This window comes from Mustela nivalis, assembly GCF_964662115.1.
Source record: "Mustela nivalis genome assembly, chromosome: 11".
Taxonomy (NCBI): domain Eukaryota; kingdom Metazoa; phylum Chordata; class Mammalia; order Carnivora; family Mustelidae; genus Mustela; species Mustela nivalis.
Genome location: NC_139030.1, coordinates 43,336,268 through 43,356,005, shown reverse-complemented (window position 1 = coordinate 43,356,005; position 19,738 = coordinate 43,336,268). Strand labels below are relative to the sequence as shown.

Genomic DNA, 19,738 nt, shown 5'->3' with positions numbered 1-19,738 from the left:
GTATGGAAAAGAGCAGCTCACTCTCCCTACCAGTTCACAATCACCCAAGGCAGGGCCCCTGTGAAGGACAGTGCCTCTCCCGGGGGCAGCGTTCAGCTTTGACTTGGGTTGAGCTGTCCTCTCCCTCTCCTCTCGCTCTCTAGTTCTATTCTCCCTCCCCTCCTCTCTTTTACTCTCGTGTGCACGCACACACGCGCACACACACACATAGCCTCACCCCCGTTTCTCTCCCCCTCACGCTCGTGCTCGCGCTCGCGCTCTCCCCAGGCTTTGTCTGGCGGCTCCCGCCCGCTCTGTCTGCACCACCACAGGGCGTCCTGGTCCCCAGCCCTGGGCGCGCAGGGGGACGTCGCGGCGCGACGGGACCGGGGGTGGAGGTGTGTGGCCGGACCGCGTCGAAGGCCGGATGTGGGGGATGGGGGACGGGGAGACACCGAAGCGCACAGCCCCAGACAGAGTCCCCGCGGAAAAGACCTTAAGCGACTGCGAGCGTCAAAGACGCAGGTCCTGCCCCCTGCAGAGGGCCCGAGTGCCCTCCCCCCCCCACGCCGGGGATCCCCGGCAGCTGCTCGCGCGAACAAAGGCCGGAGGGCTCGCGGCGCTCCCCCTAGCGGCGGCTCCTCCCTCGGCGGCCCCCGCGCGGCCTTCCAGAGCTTTCTCCGCCGCCCGGGAATGCACTCGCCACCCAGCCGCCCAGACGTGTGTCCGGCGCTGCGCTTTCTCGCTCTGGCCCTCCTAGACGGTGCCCATTTTGACGTGCTTGTAACCTAGTCAGAAAAGAAGCCATTCACCAGCCCACATACTTTCCTCAGTGAGACAAAGAAGTAAGTGATTCCCCCTCCCTTGAAGGCCGAGGAGGGGGTTCAGGGCGCGCACTTCCGTCCTCGGGTTTGGACGCCTCCGGTAGAGGCTGACTTTGTCATTTATTTGCTACCGCTGGAAGCCGGGGCTCAAGGAAAACCCTCGAAAATTTTTCTGGAAGCATGTACAGATTTACTGAATTGGGGAAAGGCATTCCGCTTGTCAGAGCCGACCGAGAGCCAAAGAAACTGGAATGGGGGAGAAAAAATCGAAGCACAAAACACACAGACAAAATCCTACCACCCCGTAGCCTCCACGAAAATGGTGGGCACTTTTATCAGCCCCAGTGCGGAGTCTTCGCGTGGCTAGCAAAGGGACGGCTCCGGGACAGTTCGGAAATTGTCCAGAGACACATGGGGGGGGGGGGTGTCAGTCTCTGGGGAAATAGGATGTGCCCCCAAGTTACCACGAGCAGAGGAAGAGCAGCACCTTCATCTGAGGGTTTCTGGTTTGTGAAAATGACTCAACTTGTTTGGGGGTGAACTTGAAAGTGTGCAGCCCAGATGGAAGGTTTAAGCTCCATTCTGCCTGACACAGCTGTGGTCTTCCAGTTGCCTTTGGATTGAGCCGGGCCACACCCACAGCTGCAGCCAAGCAGCGCTATTTGAAACTCCCCCAGGGCCAACTGCTGTGAAAAGAACAGTTTATTACACAAAATAAAACAAAATGCCAGCTCATCTTTACAGTTTCACGGTCTGCCTTGGGGAGAAGAAAAGGAGTTTTAGCTTTCAGCCCTTGTGCACTAGGTCTTGGGACCAATTCTGGGAAGATCTGGAAAGTTCTCCGTAATGCTGTTGACTTATGGTGTGACCAGGGGCCTAGCATTGCAATCAACGGCTTCTCTTTATGGGAAATGGGGAGAATGAAGTTTGCCATGGGGATGTTCTGGAGTGTCCTGGCCATAAAGCTAGATTCAGATGACATGCTTAATATATTGTAATCATTTTTCTCCATCATTTCAAAGATAGCTGAGATTGGGCCACTGGTTTGCCCTAATACTAACTTTAGGAAGTTCACTCCTGGACTCCTGTTTTTCAAAAGCAAGCTTTAAAAGAAATAGATGAACCCGAAAGGCTGTATAAAATTGGGATATTGAAGCAAACATTGAAGTTTTTCTCTTCCAAATATAACACAGACAAGAGACAGTGAAAGAATCTCGTTGAATGAAGCATCAGAACAATTGGAGTAAAGATGAAAAGTTCCCTCCCATAATATTTAGCATATGGGCTAAATGCTCTTGATTTAGTTTTAAGAGGAAAACAGCCCCCTTGTCCCTTTATTATCTCTCAGACTCCTATTATACTGAATTAGACTCTTTGAGCCTAGAAAAATGACTAGTTTGCACTCTACATGGGAGAATCCAGGCTGAGAGTGGGTATGAGAGCGTTTCTATGGTGGTGAAGCATCTGAAAGAAACATGAACTAAGTTGATCAACCAGATGTTTTGTCTACACAATACTAAGCATTAAGATATTCCCCCTATATGTGGGTACTTGGTGTCATATAGATGAAACACTTGGATGGATAACTGAGTTTTTTCCTCTTTGTTCAGATATTTATGATATACTGAAACAGCTGAAGAAGTATTCAGTTCAAAGTTCAGAGGGAAGAAACAGAGAAACAGGAGACAAGAGAGGTAAGTAAAAGCAAGGACCAGGACCGCTACTGGCCTCTGTGGGGTTACAGACTTCTGGGTGCACAAGCAGAGGACACCTTTTTTTTTTTTTTTAACATCTTAATTTTACTTTATTTTCTTTCGTGTTCCAAAATTCATTGTTTATGCACCATACCCAGTGCTCCATGCAATATGTGCCCTCCTTAGTACCCACCACCAGGCTCACCCATCCCCCCACCTCCCTCCCCTCTTTAACCCTCAGTTTGTTTCTCAGAATCCACAGTCAGAGGGCACCTTTCATGAAGAAAAAGGCACTACTTTCTAATGACAACAACTCCATGCCAGAACATGTGACTTTGTTGTCAGAACACGGATGAGGTTTCAGCCTCCATTCTTCCCTCAGCTCCAGGCTTTTGTGCAGTGCGCTAACCATGCAACAGTACTTAATAGCTTTGGAAAGCCTTCAAAGGGAGTTGGAGAAATGTTCAGTATTAAGGGACAAGTGGATATGAAGAAAGGGATAGAGTTTTATTTTGCTCACAGGCTTTCCCAGTGAATGTGCACAGTACAGAGGGCACTCCTGTTAATGTTAATTTTGACTCAACCGAGAAAATATTTGCCTCCTGCTCTTTTTTGGGGTGTGTGTGCATGTGTGAGTGCTATTTATTTATTTATTATTTTCAAATGAAGGAAATCCTTGCTATTAATTCCAGGCATGTATTTATTGCCTTTTCTATTTGGTGCTGTGTCTGTCAAGTTTTCACTTCCCTGGAATTTTAACTCCCATCAGCCCTCCCCACTTCACTCTCCCGTCTGTAACACAAATGCTTTTTTAAATTTTTGCTAGTTTAATTAGTGCATGAATTCGTTTTGATTGATGAATTGATGTGGCTTATTGGCATGAAGATTTTCCTTCCCTCCCAGCACTGTATGTAATAGAAACGGGCTTGTGTGGGGGTGACACCTGCTTTGATGCTGCAGACACTCTGTTTGATGCGGAGAGGCCAGCCTTTCAGCTGTGATTCTCCAGTCTCTGGGGAGATATTTTTTTCATAGCTCTTGGTGGAGTGGGGGAAAGCTGGTGTTGAGTAGGAGGAGAGAGTGGTGTGGAAAGTGATGGCTGAGAAACAACATAGCTAAGAATTTAATGTTTATATTTTATTGGACTGATTTTGAAATAGTCATTGTTCACACCCTGGACCCAGGAGGAAAGGAGACCTTGACTTTCTGCCATCAGTAGTACGGCATTGTGAATTAGTGCAGCGAGCTGAAAATTTCCAACGCCTCTTGCCAAAGAATTAAGCTGAAATTAGCACACAGTTGGTAACAATTTGATTTCTGGTCTCACTTTAATCAGTGAGGATTAATGGTTAAAAATTTTATTTCTAATATCGCTTTAGCCTGACTAACAAAAGCTGTCACTTTCATGAAAACTGCTAAATGAAGAGGGATTTATAAGCTCTCTGAGAGAATAAAAGCTAAAGTGCTAAGGCCCACTTTTCAGACCATAAAATTTTCAAATTCCCCCAATAGTCCCTCACATACTGCTAGAAGAGCTGACTGCTGCTGGGCTCAGTAATGTTTATTGCCGGACCAAGGTGGTGGAAGAACTTGAGTGCATTGTTAATGACTTCAAAACTCCAGATGAAATGTAGTGATCTTCCTGGGGAAGATGAATATTAGGAAGTAGGATTTTAGTTGTGAATAGAGCATTCCTCAGAGTATTTCATATTTTCATATTTATATATATATAATATAAACATCCCTTTTCCTTTTTCCTATTCTCACCTGAGTTAGACTTTCCTGTTACCTCCCTTGCCATTTGAGTTCATGGCAAAGTCGTACAACTGGTGGAGTCTGTCCCCACTCTACTGAGATTTTCGCTGAGTTTCCTTTGAACAGTTAGTTTCTCATTGACTCTTACCTCATCAGATCTTCCCTGCAGACCCTTGCCCAGACTTTACCTTGTCTCATAACCCCACTTTCCGCCAAAACCAAATGATATAAATCTTTATGCACTTATTTCTTACTTTTTCATTTTGAGTGTCTTGAGGGTAGAGTCTGGGTCCTCACTTACCATTTGTGTCATTGTGCCACACAGTGTCTTATATGCTGAAGGCGTACCCAAGTCAGAGTTCCAGGTGCAATGCTGGGATGCTAGGGAGGGAATTTCCGCCTCACATGAGTAGGGGGCCCAGATGGTCTTCAGAATCCCTTCTACTCCCTAGTTGGCCTATATTAAAGCCTTACCAGAAGGAATAACTGGCTTCCTCACTCCTTTTCTCTAGTTTGGTAAAAAATAAAAATGAGGGGGTGCCTGGGTGGCTCAGTGGGTTAAGCCTCTGCCTTCAGCTCGGATCATGAACTCAAGGTCCTGGGATCAAGCTCCACATCGGGTTCTCTGCTCTGTGGGGAGCCTGCTTCCCTCTCTCTCTCTGCCTCTCTGCCTGCTTGTGATCTCTCTCTCTGTCAAATAAATAAATAAAATCTTAAAAAAATAAAAATAAATAAAAACGAGCCTTTTCTCCAAGGTTTAATTTTCTTCTGATAAATACAATCTTCAATGACTGGGCTGCTCCCAAAGATTATACTGCAGAACGAATACCTCTTTAGATAATGGGCTGGGCAGTGAGAATGAATTCTCCAACATGAAGATCCAAGAACCATCAGCTCTCATAACTCTTTGTTTTCCCAGTCATATTCTTTCTCTCTTATCAACATGAGGCCAGTATTAATTACTTTGGAAGACTACCTCTATCTCTAATGAATTAACAAACATCTGAGAACTTAAGTGGTGTCAGCAAACTTTGAAACACCATGGTCCTGGCTCATGGTGGCCGTAATCTTTCTAATGAGACTTCTGCTGACTGGGGTGCTAGTCCACATTGTCAGGCAGTACTAGTCAGGGTGGCCCACAGAGCTGCCCTCACAGCTTTCCCTCACCCACCTCCGGCTAGCCATGGGGCACCCAGCCAACTCTTGATGTCTTTACCTATGTCCACTACTTGGTCAACCTGCAGGACTGGGGCACTTATCATACCCTCTGTTTCCCATCCTGCTCTGAGAGAACCCTTCTGTCCTCCAGACTGGGCCACATCTACCCTTTCTAACCCTTGGGGTCCTTCCCCATCTTGGACAGTCTAACTCATTTTCTCTATAATCCTTAGGCAAGGAAACTTTCCCTATTTTTTCTTAATTCTTACAGCAGAGAAAGACACAACCATAATAACTTGTAGTGGATGAGGAGAGATTGGGTAGATTAGTGACACCCTTCATTTCTCCTGAAATAAATCTCTATCTATCTATCTGTCTATCTATCTATCTATACACCTGTCTACCATCTCTCTCCAGGTCTACATCTCCATGTCTATCTTAGGTTGATTCATTATTGAACTCCAACTTCCTGTTTGAAAAACACTGTTCTAGTCCCCCTCCTTCAATGGTACCATATATGTGTTGCCTGGGTTTGCATGTGATTGTATGCAGCAGAAAGTTGACTACGGTGGCTTAGTACCAAACAGGGGTTTATCTTCCTCATGTAATAAAAATTCCCAGAATAGGCAGTTTAGGGCTGGTGCAGTTGCTCTATGTCATCACTCATGTTCTCTCTTCCTATGCTTTGTGTGCTCCTTTCATCTATATGATTTAAAGTTGGCCGCTTCCAGGCAGGAAGAAGCAAGTCAAGCAAATCCTTTCTCTTCATGAAGCTTTGTCTTTTGACTTAGGAATAGGAGTCTTTCCCAGGGATCTTTCTTGTATCTGTGATCAGAACCATGAACCCTTATTATATGGGAAGCTGAGTAGATATGTTAATTTTCCAGCCCTTCCAGTGGAGGGCAGAGGAAACTGAGGGAGAAGTTAAAAGATGGAGTGGGTACTGAGTGAGCCATTCTATAGCACCTGTCAAAATGCATGACTTGCTTTACATTATTTAGAAAAAGAAGAAAAGAAAAATAATTTGTGTCAGTGTGTGACTATGACTAAAGAGACAAATGCCTACCCAAAGATTATAGGTGGTGTCATCTTTAAATCACATGATGTCAGTGAAGATTGGTAGCACAAGCTGTCATAGCCAAGGCACAGATAGTTGGCAGGGGGTCCTTCCAGGAAGATGGCTCTGGTCAGAACCACTGTTTACAAAGGCAGGAGCCATCACAAAGGCCCCGTGCCCAAGGCTGCACACTGGAATCACTTGGGAAACTGTCTGGAAAACAAACAAACAAAAAAACAAACAAACAAAAAAAACCCACAGACTCCTGGAACCCATCCCCAGAGATTCTGATTTTCTGATTTAATTGACTGAGGATGTGGGCAGGGTATCAGGATATTAAGGTATTAAGATTCAGAGGCCTAGCCGGGATTGAAGCTCACTCTGTTATGTTGTTCTGAAACACAGTACCCACCTTCTGGTGCTCTCCCAGTCAGATCCTGGCCCGATGCCACAGCAAACAGTGCGGGACAAACCTGCTGCAGGGACTCTGATTGCTTCTGCTGTAGCCATGCTTTTGGGCGCAGCCTACATCCTCTTCAGGAGATGCCACAGGGAAAATGCTTCCGGGTCTTAGTTTCAGGAAAGGGGATTCTACTGAACATTTGGTTTGTTTTTGTCTTGTTGACATGCTGAATCTTATAAATGACTCTGTTTCCCTCTTTATTTTGGCTCCAAAGAGGCTTGGGAGCAACTCTGTATTACCATATGGTATACATTCCTCTCTGTTAATATCACTCTTGGAGTTAGTATTTTCTCATCTAAAAATTTTATTTAGGCTTCCTCAAGTTTTAAGAATAGTTTCCTATTCTCTTTCTTTAAGCAGCCTCCAATCTTTGGTAGAATGAGGAAGAGGGTTAAAAGAAATAAAATAAAAATCCAAAAGAAAGAAAGAAAGAAAGAAAAAAGCCTAAATCCCTCACCACCACCCAATCCAAGCAAAACCCCTTTCCTGTTTCCACTTGCAGTTTTTCCAACATTTGAATGTTTAAATTTTTATGTCTTTTTCTCTTCAAAGTTATGCTTAAAATGTATTTTTATCTGGTTTCTTCTGTATAAAACTGTTCTCCGTTGGAACTTGGGTGGTAGTATCCCAAAGAGTAATTTATTCCTGGGTCTCTACCCTCAACGAATGGCCTTAATTCTTCGTGGGCGTACTTTGCTTTTGGAATTTAAAGAGTAAAATTTAGGGACTTCCTACACTCTATGTGCACTAGCAGAGCCACTCAGCAGGTAGTGTAGTGGGTGTTGTTAGATAATGGCCATATTTGTATTTGTGCCTCCCGTTGTTTCCTCCTGGGTTTGTTGTTCAAGGGGTGGTTTTGAATGAAAAGGAAAACAGCTGCTCCAGCAGTTCATGGTGAAACAGAGAACCAGAAAGACGTCCTGATTTCACAAAAACAGCACTTAAGCTTTGATTTTCAATGTTGTCCAGTATCAGTTACTTGTTTACCAGACATGCTTTAGATAGCTACAACCCATTTGTAAGTCACTTATTTTGTACATTATGGCCTCATGTCTGGCAAAGTGTTTCCAAGTTGCCTATTATCATAAAAGTTAAGAACTTTGACAGAGATATTAGGAATCATAATGATACAATATTTATGAGGCAAACTACCAGGTATTATCTAGCGATGAAAGAATAGCTAGTAAGCATTTTCAAAATAAGTTTGCTATTAGTCAGCCATTGTTGACTCCTGTAGATTTAGAAACAAATCAGATGTCCAGGATTAATTCTAAGCCCTCACTATGCATCTTTGGGGAGCCCACTTGACCTTTCTGGATTCCAGAGCCCAAGGAGGACAGTTAAAAGGACATGGGTATTTTAATGTTCAACTAAGAAGGCAGAGTATTGAACTCATTGTTTAGTATTCAGAATTAAAAAGGATAATTAAGAACAGATGCCAGATTCTTCTGCTGTTGACTTAGGTGCCAATAGGAATATGGCCCCGAGGGGTGTGGCCTTCCTCCAGCAGACCACAGGATCCCTTGCATCTCTTACTTTTTGTTAAAGGTTTTGGCAAGTAAGAAAGGACAGATCTGGATAGAAAGGAGGCATTCTATCTTTTTCCTTCCCTACTTTCTAGCTACCATTATCTATATGCATTTTGGGGAGGGAGGGGTACTAGGGATGGAAAATTTGGTTTCTGTGCTTCCAACTCTTCTTCTTTTCAATCACAGAAGACTCTGGAAGATAGAAATTTGCAATAGTAAATGTTGGCCTTCAAGGTATGAAATCATGCTGTGAAAATTGTAGAAGTCTCCAAACTACAACATTGACCATGGCCTTTGTGTAAATTAGATTCCTAGCTTTCAGGCAGGGACTGTTTCTTGCAGAGTTTTACCCACTCCTGTCGTCATCTCTGGTAAGCAGCAATATTTGTTCGAAGTACTGCTGCTTCCCATTGCCTGAGAGTTCTGTCAAGAGGAAAAACAATAATTGTTACACTGAAGTTATTGTATTTTTGTGACACTAGCAAAATGACTTCCCTTATAATCAAAACTAAGAAGGGAAAGAGACCTTTTACAATCTGAGATCCTACCCAGCTCCAAATAAAATTTTTCAGTTGCAATGTGATGTCTCAGTAGTAATTTGGTACCAAAATCTTTTTGAGATTTTTCCATTGCATTTTTTTCCCACTGTCTACCAAGGGAATGTAGAGAAATTTCAACTCAAGCAAAAGAACTCTGCTCAGCCTCCATCCTCTTGCCTCTTGCCTTGCCCAGTCCTACAGGTTTCTGGGTTTTATATATTAAAGAACCCAGGAGCTTAGAGTTTCCAGTGAGGTTGCCTAGATGGATAAATATGTACACACTGCTCCTCTCTTCCTCCTTCCTGGTGGGTTAGTTCTGTCTCAGGGCAGAGCTAGTTGCTCTGCTAGTCCCCGAGACCTGTCCCAGTCTCTGGACAACCCAAGACTACTTTTGGACACATGGAACCAGCAGGGTGCAAGGCAGCCACTCATCTTCCCTGGTTTTCTAAGGAAACATGCTCTCTACTATATGAGGCTTGAAGAGCTGCAGGGTGTGGGTTGGTTACTAAAGAGAAGAAAACTACACCACTCTCTGAAGCAGTCAGATGATTTCTCGCATGCAGGTATTTTTACAGGATTCTGCCTGGATATCTCTGATGGTATGAGAATAGCAACAACCAATGGGCACATCATGAAACCCACGGTCCTTCTGGATTTAGCTTGAATACCTTGGGGGATTTTTAGGTATGAAGAAATGTGCTTTCTATGGCAGACAATGCTCCAGCCACACAGGTGCTTCCAACTCTCCCACCTGTGTGGCTGGAGCATCTGAAGCTATTTCCCATTCACCATGGCATAGTAGTTGTGAATGTGGGCTTGGAGCCAGGTGTGGTAAATGTGAATCCTGGAACTGGGAGGTGGGGTCAAACTATGTTTGGGAGAGAGGAGCAGCTCCCCAAAGAAAAATGGAGGTGACCCCAAAGAAAAATGGAGCAATCCCAGAGAAGGCGTATCAGCAGTTCCGGAGTAGGTCAGACCAGCTCTCCCCCATTATAGTGCTGTAAACTTGAGCACGTTATAGAGCCTCTAGGCATGTTAGCCACTATAGGGTTAATAGTACCTTTTGGTGTGTGTTCTTGAAAATACATGTAAAAATGTATTTGAAGTACTTAGGACATAGCAGGCTCTAAATGAAAGGGAATGGAAAAAAATTAGATGTGGCATATCTTTCTCTCTCTCTTCATAGTCAACATTTTTTAAGGTTCTTTGGACTTGGTTTCTTCCTTTCCCTCACTCCGTGAGCCACTGAGTTCTCCTGAACTCAACGTAAAAACCCCTTCCAGTTACAGCTTTGAATCTGGCCAAAGAATAAAACTATTTTTTGTATGTGCTTATTGTTGTGGTTATGATTATTATTAATTTGCCATCAAAAGAAAGTGCATCCTTAATGAGTTCGTCTGCATCCCATATCTGCATTTCCAAATCAAAGCCCTGAAACACACCACGAACGCAGCTTGCTGGGAAAGCAGCCTTTGAGTTTTGTTCGTGTAACTCATGCAAAAAAATGTTCTCCACGATCTGCCTCCCTAATAATTCTTAAGGGTTGAACTTATGTTCAGATGGTTACATCTGGTTCTATAGTTAACAAATAGGTCAGAAGGAAAAGGAGGAGTGAAAAAAACCATCCAGGCCCCCATCCCTCGTTTTTTTCTCAGTGTGAAGTCATTTGCTTTGCTTTCTATCTTGTACCAAGTCCTCAGAAGTACAGCCAGGCAGATGGTGAGGTTATAGCTTGGGCAAGATGTGTTCTAATGTTATCAGCTTTAAAGGAGCACATGGAGCAGAGAGGAAAGATGGTTTGTGGTATTTTTGTTTATTAAATTTGATGGTTGGATTATGACATTTATATTTATTAAACGTACAGAATCTCATCCATCACTGTTGACAGTCAGAACATGTCCTCTGCGGTTGGCATAGCTGTCTTTTCCTGCAAAGAGATCTAACATTCATTCTTATTTGGGAGACTCGGAAGAGGTGGAGAAAAAGAAGACCCGCCCTTCAGTGCCACCACCCCGGGGAAATGGGAGTATGAGATAAGTGTTATTGCATTTGATTCTGTCATGTTAAGACGCATTTTCCTTGTTTGGGTTGTGAGCCAGTTTGATGGTGCTGTGGAGGAAAGCCTTAGTGGCACGGGAGCAGCACAGCCAGTGAACCCAAGGCAGGAAAAATACATAGAAAGAGGCCTCTCAGCTTTGCCCCATTAAAATCCTGGCATCAGCACTGGTTGAAAAAAATGTCATGAGGGCTTTGTCTAGTGGCTAGAGCATGTTAGCAGCCAGGCATCTTCATTCCACTCTGGTTTTTATGACCTACCAGATGTGGGCTTCTTGGATATTTTATTAGAGCACCAGGTGAGCTGATGAAAGGACAGCACTCTGCCTGCCTTCCAAATGACTCCCGGTTCACTTGAGTTTTGTTTACGTGTGGGAGGAGACAGGAGCTGGCAAGGCTTAGAAACAAGAAGGCACTGTCACCCACACAGTGCCTCAGTAGGTCTGAAGGGGAAGGACATGGTATGCTTACTTAAGGCTTACAGATCCTTTCCAGAGTATTACTTAAAGATGTTTTTACAGCCAGTGTGCAAATGAATGAGACACATGGGTTCAATCTCTTCAGCCACATATGATTCCCAAAATAAAAGGTTCATTTAGGTTTGAGCAATCCCAGTACATTTGGAAACCAGTTAACCCAACATGCCTGCACAGCCTGGAAATCTTTGAATTAGAAGTTTTTAAGATATTTGCCTGGAGAAGAGATTAAGTCCTTTAACTTTCTCCCATCCCAGCCTCCCTTTCAGGGCTACTGCTGGGTTCTAACTCCAATTGATAGTGTCCTGAGTGACTTTTTCTAGTGCAGTCCCACATGCAGTTGCTGTGTCTAAGGAAGATTTCAAGCTGTAGCAAGCACTTATTTAGGCTTCACACAGATTTTGACTGTCAGGTATCTCCCTTCTCTTAGGTTGACTTAGGACCTGGGAAATAGTTTACAAGAGTACCATATACTAATCTCATTCTTTTTTAAATCAGGAAAATAACTGTTAATAAGCATTAATAAGTCACTAATAGAGCATCTTTCGGGTATAGCTCTCGCCTATGCATTATGGGGGCTATTCAACAACAGTAAATGGCAGTTTATCTCTCGAGAGTTTAAACAAAACATACTAAAAGCCAGACCTCTACAAAGAGGCATAATTTCCTGCTAGATTTTGTGTGTGTGTGTGTATCTGATTACATAAATGGATTGTAAACATTTCCAGGGGTGGGAAAGAGTGCAGGTCCTGGGTGTTAACAAGGCAGAGGTCATGAGTGCACTCCCCACATGGACCACTTGGCTCTGCTCCATCCCACTGCCACAGAGGGCCCCTCGGAGTGGGAGCTGCAATTCCTCTGACTACTCTGAAGTTCACATGAGTGAAGCCAGGGCTCACGTATGGAAGGGGGTGGCTACCCTAAGCTTTTCTGTCTCTTTCTTGAATGAAAGCAATGCCATGCAAGACATAATTTTAACTGCACACACGGTATAATTCTCATCTGCTGCTTGGATGAGTGGAGTGAATATTTGTGAGCACGTACTATCTGCAAGGGTATATACACACACATATATATATATATTTTAAAGATTTTATTTATTTATTTGACACACAGAGAGAGGAGCGAGCACAAGCAGAGGGAGCAGCAGGCAGATGGAGAGGGAGAAGCAGTCTCCCCACGAGCAGGAAGCCTGATTATGGGATCGATCCCAGGACCCTGGGATCATGACCTGAGCCTAACCAACTGAGCCACTCAGGCGTCCCCACACATATCTCATATATATGTATATATGCATATACATATATTTTTTCTCATTTGATTCTCACAACAACTCTCTGAAGTAAGGATTTAGCATTGCCATGCAACTGTTAAAAAATCTAAAGATCAGAGCATGGTATATAATAGGTGCTCCATAAATCTGTGTTGGATGAACACATGAGTGAAACTCAGATTAAAAATCTTGCTTTTGTTCATGGCCGTAAAGTAGGCCTCAAGAGGTTATAGTAGGATTGTGACCCAGTTCATATGGCTCCAAAGTTTGCTTTTGCTTTGGCGGTGCGCAAGAGAGACAGCACCATTAGGTCACCACACTGCTCAGGAAACAGAATCACGTCTAGAAGATGTCTCCATCCCTCCACCTGAGTGTTTTGCAGATGCAAACACATGTTAAAGATGCTGGAACTCCCAGCAATTCCTTCTTCTGTTGGAACCCTAGTAAGGAACAGTGCTTGGAGCTGCTCCTTTCCTGGGAAAGACTTGCAGCAATGCCAGGTGAGGGGCCAGGAGGTCCTGAGGGTGTGGTGGCCGAGGTAAGCATTGTGGACCCAGGAGCAGTCCTGAAATCTTTGATCTGTGTTTGGCTCTGCTAGTCACTAGACTCCTGACAAGCAAATTTCAGGGTTCCGTAGGTTGAAACACATCAATTCCACACTTGGGAGGGAGCTGTTATTTTATTGCCCCAATTAACTGCTTTATTTGTTTATAAATTCTTCCCTTTTCTGTTTTATGATGCAGTTGTGGTGTGTTTAATGGAACTGCAAGATTAAGACTGGCAAGATGACTGCATGTTATGTTTCCAAAACTAATAAATGGTTTGAATCCAGAATGTTTGTGGCCCTTTCCAAAAATATTTGGTTTCTCTAAAAAGCAACAGCTGTTGGGGAATGGATGGAAGTTTTTACTGTAGTGTGTATAGCATTTTATTTAATGCTTTCATTCCTTTGGGGAATTTGCTTGCCTGATAGCAGATGAAACAACAGGGACTTAGCGAAATATAAAAATTTGTGATGTTAAAAATCAGCAAGTTGGATGTTAAATTCAAAAGTCACACATGAAAACCAAGAGTCTCTTTCTAAAAATACTTCTTGCTGAGTGGAAATTTTTGCTTCTGTGAGAATAGGTATAAATTTAAAAATTCACTTTCCACTAATATTTCTATTGTGTGTTTACAAAACACACACATACTTAAAATTTGAGTTTTACTGCAGTTCTACTAAATAGCTAGGGACAATGGTTTTCCTTGTTATAAGTGATACAAGTGAGGCCTCCAAGGAAGATGAGACTTGCCTGAAGTCAGGCAGCTCACCATCAGTGTAACCAGAGTTAATATAGAACTTTGCAATGACTTGCTAGTGCTCTTTGTCATATTCAGTTGCCTATCAAGTAGTACCATGATCAAGTGGATGATATTTGGGCAATGGGATCTGGCCAAAATATCATTGCTCCTACAAGGATGCTGTTGCCACAGCTGCAAACCCATCACTCACCTCCCTCCCTCATCCCAGTGGTGGAAGTATCAAATGGCAAAGTGTGGTCACATACTGAAGCCTGATTACAGGGAGTGGAGCCAAAAGAGCTCTCTATGCCTGAGCTGCCCGCAGGATACAGGCCCTGTGTCTTACTAATGTAACACTTATGGCATGGTCATACAAGAGAGAAGGTTAGATGTGGGATAGAGCCAAATGGAGTGATAGTGCACCTGCCCAAGAGGGCAAGTACAGAGCAAATTGAACAGGGCAGACCAAAATAATGATAGAGGTTTTTCCCCTTTGTCCCTCCCTCCCTTCTTCTTCCCCTTTATTAATTCTCCCCAAAGGATCCACCGAAAGGACTGCAGAAGAAAAATACAGGAAAGAGTTTTCCAATTTCAGTGAACCAAAGGATCATTGGGGAATTTAATGAACATGGAAAACCCCAAGGCCACAGCCCTGAGATTCCGATTTCAGAAATGTTTTTAACACTTGTCAAAAGTAAAAGTAATCCCCCTAAACTAAAACAGCTTGGATATCCTAGAATGTCCATCCCATTGCTTTTTAAAGACAAACACAGCAAGCTGATGTCCTAAAGGCAATCACTCCTGATTTTGGCAGCTGCTAAAATTCTAAATCTGGAATAGGGCTCAGCAATCAGAGTTTTTAACATGGCCCTAGGCAATTCTGACCCAGGTGGTCTACAGACTTCATTTTGAGAACCCCAACCTAATGAGTCAGAAGGTTCACATGGGGTAACTCTGCTTAGGTGATAGCCAGACAAATCATAGTCAAGTTCAGCTCTAACCTCTGCTTCTGTGCTCTATTAAATGGGCTTAATCTCACCCTAGACTGGTAAGCTTTGCCTCCACTCGCTGCTTCCTAGCTTCTGCAGGGCAGTGATTCCTGACATCGACACCATCCGATGATGCGTCCCCTGCCTTGGGCTCCAGCAGTTTTGGCGCTCAGCAGTGCACAGGGTATTGACAGATTCACTGTGCTCCAGTGGAGACAACTGGACCCAAAGGGAAGAAATTTAGTGTTTTGAGTTTTATGTGTGAAGCCTGCCACTCTACCATGGGAGGGGTTGAAGGATTGGTGAGAAAAAAGAAAGAAGAGCAAGATAGTGTAATTGTATCTTTCCTTACTTTATAATTTATATAGGGCTTTCTGTCCTCCAAAAAGCATCCAGAAAAAAAATGAATGTGTGATAAAATGTCCTGGGTGAAAACAGGAGAGGGAGAGAGATTGAGAGAGAGATTGAGACAGATGGAGGGCAGAAGAGGAGTGGATGAAACCGTAAGAGGCAAGAAAACATGCCTGGGTTTCCTCAGCATGGTGGGTCTTCTCATGAGGTTCCCCATGACAGGGGAGGTCACGGTAATGCCCTCCAACTCCCCAAATAGGAAAATTGTAATATCAGATAATGGTAGATTGTCAAATGTACAGGGGATCCCCTGAGTTGTTTATGAAGTCTGAGTCTAGAACTGTTTGTTTTGTAACAGTTTAAAATGCTGCAAAATTTTTGTTATCACAGAAAATAAGCACCAACAGAACAGCTACCATATACAGATGACCTATGCTCCCACCCTCTGCGCCTAATTCACTTGACATGGTATGCCTTCCAACATTGTTTCTTTAAAAATTTTTTTAGCTTTTCTGGCATGTGTTAGGGAGCAGTGGTCTAGAGAACCAGGCCCTGTGCCCATCTTCTGGGCTTGACCGGCAACTTACAGTGTGACTTTGGAAGACTCACTCAACCTCTTTGGGTTTCAGTTTCCTCATCTGTAAAAAGAAGTGGTTGAAATAATAATCTCCACACTCCTCCTACGTCTAACACTCTAGATTCCCCTACTATATTCAGAGTACTTTTGGAAGAACTTGCTACCCTCTCCATGAAAGACAGAATAAAAGGCCACTATTCTGAGCAAGTAAGAGCTTTTATGAGGAGATTTTTTTCTAACAGTAAGTGTACTAATGGGTTTGCTCTCTGTATTAGTTTGCTGGAGCTGCATAACAAAATACCACAGACTAGGTGGTTTAAACAAAAGAAATTTATTTTCTTACAATTTTGGAGGCTAGGAGTCTGGGATCAAAGTGTTAGTGGGATGGGTTTTTTCTGACACCTCTCTCCTTGGCTTGTAGATGTCTTCTTTTTTATTACACCTGGTCGTCCCTTTCATTGTGACTGTTCTAATCTCCCTTTCATGTAAGAATACTAGTCAGATTAGATTAGATTAGGTTAGATTAGGGCCCACCCTTAATTGACTTTTTTTTTGAAGATTTTATTTATTTATTTGTCAGCGAGAGTGAGCACAGGCAGACAGAGTGGTGGCAGAGGCAGAGGGAGAAGTAGGCTCCCTGCTGAGCAAGGAGCCTGATCTGGGACTTGATCCCAGCATGCTGGGATCATGACCTGAGCTGAAGGCAGCCGCTTAACCAACTGAGCCACCCAGGCGTCCCAACTTAATTGACTTTTTAAAGATCATATCTCTAAATACAGTCACATTCCAGATACTCAGGTTGGTAGTTAAGCATATGAATTTGAGGGGAACACAGTTCAGCCCGTAACAGTCTCCACTCTGGGGTATCTTGGGGAGTATGGAGAACATTGTATTCCTTGGCTGACTTGGGCATAGCCCCAGAGAGATGACCAAAAAGGAGGTTTAGACGAACTCTTGAAGACCTTGTCAATCTAGGAATTTGCGATATTGTATAAAGCTCCTCAGAACCAACACCTCATTACCAGCAACATGAATAAAGAAGGGGCACAAAGAGCAAAGCTGCAGGAAAATAAAAACAGTGAATGATTTGTACTTAGGGAAAGCAAAGATGGAAAAGAACTTTGAGGCATTTTCATTACATCATGAGGGCAGAAGTACTTTATCACACAGCCATTATTGTTTGATCTGTACCTGTAGGTGAACTTTTAGAATAAGAGTCTATATATTTCACATAAATCCGCCTTTAAGCAAACACAAAAGCAGGATCCTGCTGAGGACAAAGGAAAAATTCATGATGCAATTCCATGTATCCTCATGGGTACCCTTTTATGGCTGAGAAGGGAGAAGAAGAATTCCTTTCCAATATCACTGTAAAAGGGTACTTACAGATTACTCTTTCTGATTATTTGGACAGTAAAAGCAAGTAATGAGTCTCACACCACAGATCTCTGGTTTTTATTGCCCCAGTAATCCATTTGTCTCCTTAGGTATGTTTTCAGCAGCACAGCGTACTGGAAAGAGAATAAAGGTTTACTATGTTCTGGTGCACAGGCCTGCATCTGGGTCATTCCTCCCTATGGCTTCTTGTGGCCAGTGGTCCACTGATGATCAGCATCATCACCAGTGGGAGAAGATGTACATGGTATTCACAGTGAACTTCTCATTAGACTTTTGAGGTCACCTACCCTTATCTGCAGAAAATTATACATCTTCCTCAGGGAACCCTTACCATCCCTCAATGGAAAATATATTTCTTTAATAACTAAAACCCACTATATCTAGATTTAAACACACACACACACATGCACGTGCGCGCGCACGCACACATACACACACACACACACACAACACTTTGGATGGTTATCTTTGACATTTGCTTATTTGTATGTCATTAACTTCTGGAAACCATTTCTTCACCATACTTTCAGCTCATTCTAGTGAGGAGCCGTGGACTTAATATCAGTTTTATATCATTGCTGTAACAAATTACCACAAATTTAGCAGCTTAAACAACACAGATTTATTCCCTTACAATTTTGTAGGTCCAAAACCAGTCTCACTGTGCTAAAATCAAAGTGACAGTAGGGTTAGGGAAGAATCCTTGCCTTCTCCAGCTTTTAGTGGTGACCGACAATTCTCGGCTCATACTCTTCTTTCTCCTTCTTTGAAGACAGAAAGGCTCTCTCTTTCTGGCTCCTGTTCCCTAATCACATCTGCCTCTGACTCTCTGATTTCCTCTTTTACATTTAAGGAGCCTGGGCCCACCTGGATGATCTAGGATACTTTCCCCATCTCAAGGTCCTTAACGTTAATCATATTTGCAAAGTCCCTTTTGCCATGTGAGGTTACATATTCACAGGTTCTGGGATTTAAGATGTGAATATCCTTGAAAGCCTATTTTTCTGCCTACCACAGTCTCTGACCAGGTTAGCTGTGCATTCTGACCTCTTCATTTTTTAAATCATGGGGAAGAGATGCAGTTTAAAGGCATATTCTTGTTCTTAAACAACACAGAGTGCAATGTTTCTTTCAAATCATGTAGGGGAGGGAGAAGAGCTTACACCTAGAGCCTCACCAGGTGGGGCGTGGGGTCTGTCAGGAGATTTTTCCCACACATACAATCATGAAACCAGTGTCAGTCTCCATGGCACTTTAGTCATGACCCCTGATGTGAACCAAATATATATGCATTTATATATTTATATTTATGTATTTAGACATAGCCTCTCCCGAGCCTCCTGAGCCTCCTGAGTCTGGTCAGTTGTCTCTTGATTCTCATATCATCCAGTCTGCACTCCTCTACCAGAGCACTCATCACGCTTTACTGTGCCTGTTTTCTCATCTGTTGAGCCAAAGAACTAGAGGGCAAGAACCCTAAATTTTTTATTACACTCCCAGTGCCTGGCACAGGCCTGGCACATGAGGAATTTAATAAACATTTGTTGAGTCCATGAAAACTCTACAAAAAAGTTCCTACTCAAAGTATTTCAAGCCCAGCCCTGAGGTAAGTGGGTGGCTTGGCAGACATACTAGAGATAGAATAGAAATCTGAAGACAATTTATTTTCCCAGAGTTTTAACATTGGATTAATTAAATTGTAGAAATTCAGAATTGTTGTTGTAATCATCAGGCAGACAAATTATATAAATATATTCAATAATTAAAATTTCAGCACAATATTAAAACTTACCAATAGTAAACCAAGGATGCAATGTAGTGTTCAGGAAAGCACTATGATCTAGGACTTTAGAATACTTGAGTTCTGGGTAAGTAAAAGAAGAAGCTGTATGATTTGGAGCAAGTCATTTGCTGTCTCTGAAATTCTGTCCTTATTACTAAATGATTCTGTTTGACACTTAAGTGACAGCCAAGTGTCAATGCTATCATGGAAATGCTATCACGGTCTCCTTATTCTAATGTGATATGACTCAATCTTTCCCCTTAAAGTGTGGAATACAGAATAAGAACCACTGGGGATGTGTAACATGATTTTAGGGATGCATGAATGAATATTTTTATTTATAACAATTGTTTTTTTTACGTTTTTATTTATTTATTTGACAGACAGAGATCACAAGGAGGCAGAGAGGCAGGCAGAGAGAGAAGGGGAAGCAGGCTCCCTGCTGAGCAGAGAGCCTGATATGGGGCCCGATCCCAGAATCCTGAGATCCTGACCTGAGCCGAAGGCAGAGGCCTTAACCCACTGAGCCACCCAGGTGCCCCTATTTATAACAA

At 43.1% G+C, this 19,738-nt stretch overlaps 1 long non-coding RNA gene across 2 annotated transcripts in view; it reads left to right on the top strand.

Moving 5' to 3' along the window:
• Positions 1-344: 344 nt before the first annotated feature.
• LOC309844466 overlaps positions 345-19,738 on the top strand; it is a 71,775-nt gene continuing 52,381 nt past the window's right edge. For both annotated transcript variants that reach the window (XR_014300715.1, XR_014300716.1), the window contains exons 1-2: positions 345-824; positions 2,414-2,497. This is a non-coding gene — a long non-coding RNA (uncharacterized lncRNA). The remainder of the gene's footprint in view (positions 825-2,413; positions 2,498-19,738) is intronic.